The following is a 3,447-nucleotide window of genomic DNA, read 5'->3' as shown; positions in this document are numbered from 1 at the left end:
AACACAGGCCCACAATTTAAAAAAAGTTGTCTGTGCTGGGGGTCTGACTAAGTGTACCATACGTATTTTGGGCTGCTGAATCCAAATCCGGTGTCAGATTTGCTCCATCACCCTTGAGTTTCCCGGAAAATCGAGGAAATCGTGAAAAGGAGCAGATATCCAGGTTTTTACGGAGACAAAAAAAACGGTATTCAAGAAAAAACGGTATTCAAGAAAAATTCTAGAGTGACGAATAACCCCATAACCCCACAATCAACGTTGAAAATACATTATGTACTTCAACATGGAAAACGAATCATTCTACACATCCCCTTACGGGACAGTTGGCATTGTCTCCAACATCCTCTGAAGCAGCAGGATTTATCTGATCGACGATCATATTTTGTAGAATTGATATTTTGAATAGAAAAAAGATTCCATCTCGTGGACAATAACATGAATGTGACCACGATAGGGCATGCACAGATTAGATTTTCTAATCTATGCGATGTTAAAGGATTGATGGATAAACTAAAACCGAATATGTATGATGGTATATGGGTTATTGGGTTGTTCTAATCATCAGATGTTGAAGTACATAATGTATTTTCAACGTTGGTTGTGGTTATAGGGCTATTCGTCACTCTAGAATTTTCCTTAAATACATATCTCCGTAAAAACCTGGATATCTGCTCCTTTTCACGATTTCCTCGATTTTCCGGGAAACTCAAGGGTGATGGAGCAAATCTGACACCGGATTTGGATTCAGCAGCCCAAAATACGTATAGTACACCTAGTCAGACCTCCAGCACAGACAAACTTTTTTTAAATTGTGGGCCTGTGTAATTTTGCTCTTTTAGCAAAATTGTTGTTGCTACTGCATATTCGTAGTGACATAAAAAAAATTTAGTTGACGTAACTAATTTTACAAATTATTCGTTATCAGAGCAGAAGTAGTTTCATTGCCAGGATAGACAAAATTTATTGAGTGTATTTGTCCTAAGAATCACGTTAATTTGCTATTGATGCAAAATAATGTATCCTTAGCAAATTTATTTGCTATCGGAGCAAAACTGCAACTAGTTATATAAACCCATCATTCTTATAGCAAAATAACTTGTAGATTCAGCAAATTAAACTTGTATATTCAGCAAATAGTACTTTTAGCAAATCTTTTTGCTGTCCATATAATAACGAACAGATTTTGCTAGACCAGCAGAAAATTTGCTGGGCAAGCAAATTATTTTTCTCCGTATGGGACATATACCTTATTCTCTTCGCCTTTTTCGCGATATTCAGCGCGATTGTGTATTAATCCTCACGAACCAATAAGTGTTTGCAAAATTCTTTTGTAAACATTTCTGCGTCTACGTCGTTCGCGATGCAAAAATACCAAATAATAAGTCGACGTAATCTAAAAGCGCGATTTTCGCCGTGTACAGGGTGTTGCGTCAACGTGCAGGTCAGTGTAATGGGTAAAATAATCTAACAGTAACAGTTGCAACATTCCTTTTAATGGCAGAAATGAATATAATCTGTTTTGCAAACGGGCATATTGCCAAGTCCGAACTGTGTCCGAGTATGTGTATCTATCAGAGAGGCGTAAGCAATCTGTCATACCAGCTGATATGTTGATGCAACACCCTGTCCCGAGTCGAAATTTTGGTTCTACATCAATCCTGCAAATTCTGCTAAACTTGAAGGATCAATGAAGAATCTCAAAAAATAATATTACAAGCTATTATCTTACCTGGGATGTTACAAATTTTACTGCTGTTTTTTCCTCGTGGAAAGCTTAAAGAAATTGGAATAAGCTCACGGAAACTCGTAGAAGCACTATTACTATACAAGAATTATTTATTGGGTTGTGTTAATAAATAACTTTGGAACCTTCAGAAAAAATAAAACAATTGCATTTTATCCTGTTATAATTTTACGAAAATGCGAAAGGTGATAGGATTAAAACGTCGATTAAAACACATACACACTACTTTATCAAAATTACGATATAAAAATCAAACGATATAAAAATACAATCATTTTATTTCACCTGAAAATTCAAAGTTGCCTGTAACCCAATAATATTGTATTATGTTAATATATTCTACCAACATTTAAATTTTATTTTTAATTTCAATGAGCAATGAATTATATAACATATATTCTCAACTGTAAATACAGTATGTGACAATATTAAATTTAAGGGGGGGTAACAATAAAAAAAAGTATGTGACAATATTAATAAGGGGGGATAACAATAAAAAAAAGTAACACATTTTTATTATACAATATTTTTCTTTTTTGACGTTAAAAAACTTGATGAGATTTGAAGCTCTTAAAAGAGCTGATATAAAAGCTATAAAAACAAAGATAACAGTTGTGTGTCCAAGTTTACAAGTGGAGATTTTAATTGAAATCCCGTGCAAAAACAAGACGACCAAAACAGAAGTAAAACAAAGGCGTTGGCAGATGTAAACAAGCTCGTACTCGCGGCCGAAGGAGCATTATTAGACGTAAAAATCAACACTTGCAAAATTTACATTAAATTCTGAGGTCGGCATTCGTAATTGTCAATTGTTTAGAATCTCTGATTCAGGGCATAATTAATTATATTAATATTAAATTATAACTCATATTCATGGATACGATATCAATTAGACTCGTATACGGCAATGTTCTTTGCAAATAATGTAACAAGTACAGATTAACGAATAATCGAAGATTCACGAAGCTATTGGAACCGTGATTCACGAAGCTCCTAATTACTTGTCAATGACGGCTTACGAATGCCGGCCTAAATTTCGACTCAGGTATTCCTTTATTCTCGGCGAAATAAAAACGGAAATTTTTTGCATGAAAAGTAATTGAAACATACCTCAAAATATATGATGAATCGCTGTCCCCGGTCCGGCGTCCTACGTTCTCCATCTCGGCTTCCCGATCTAGCATCTTGGCTACTCCGTCGTGGCACTGACACTGACACTTGCGCGAACGCGATTCGATCAAAGTTACACGTGCTTAAATAACGCGATGTCGACGAGAATGTCTGATTTTAGAAGTTGGCGAAATGTCTCGGTCACCCAACGGTAACGATAATTAATGCACCGGTGCACGTCGCGGTATGCACGTTTCTCGACTCAAAATATAATGTAACACTCGATATAAATACGCGGCGCGAAGACACGTCCGGCCGCCTTGGGAGCGCGAGACGTAGTGAGCGTCGATTGTTGTCATCACGCGGCCGGTTAATGTCGCGCGACAACGGTCGGCGCTCGGCAAGAGATAACGCGTCGCGCTTTTTGTTTATTATTATTCTCGCGTAACGACAGGCGTGTACAATCTCGGTAAATTATTTTCGTGATTCTGACCGATTGAAATGTCTTTTATGATCAAGACATCTTTTCAAATATTCAACCAAGCTCTCTCTCTCTCTCTCTCTCTCTCTCTCTCTCTCTCTCTCTCTCTCTC

General features: G+C 36.7%; 2 protein-coding genes across 2 annotated transcripts in view; one reads left to right on the top strand and one right to left on the bottom strand.

The window, feature by feature from the left end:
- LOC116844440 (RING finger protein 17) overlaps positions 1-3,447 on the bottom strand; it is a 278,692-nt gene that overhangs the window by 246,337 nt on the left and 28,908 nt on the right. The gene's annotated exons all lie outside the window — the stretch shown is intronic.
- LOC116844501 overlaps positions 1-3,447 on the top strand; it is a 71,207-nt gene that overhangs the window by 40,628 nt on the left and 27,132 nt on the right. The window lies entirely within an intron of this gene.

The sequence above is a fragment of the Odontomachus brunneus genome, unplaced genomic scaffold, assembly GCF_010583005.1.
Source record: "Odontomachus brunneus isolate Ranch 3 - 2012 unplaced genomic scaffold, Obru_v1 Obru_scaffold_003, whole genome shotgun sequence".
NCBI classification, from domain to species: domain Eukaryota; kingdom Metazoa; phylum Arthropoda; class Insecta; order Hymenoptera; family Formicidae; genus Odontomachus; species Odontomachus brunneus.
The sequence above is the reverse complement of the archived record's forward strand: the minus strand, read 5'-3'. Positions and strand labels throughout refer to the sequence as shown.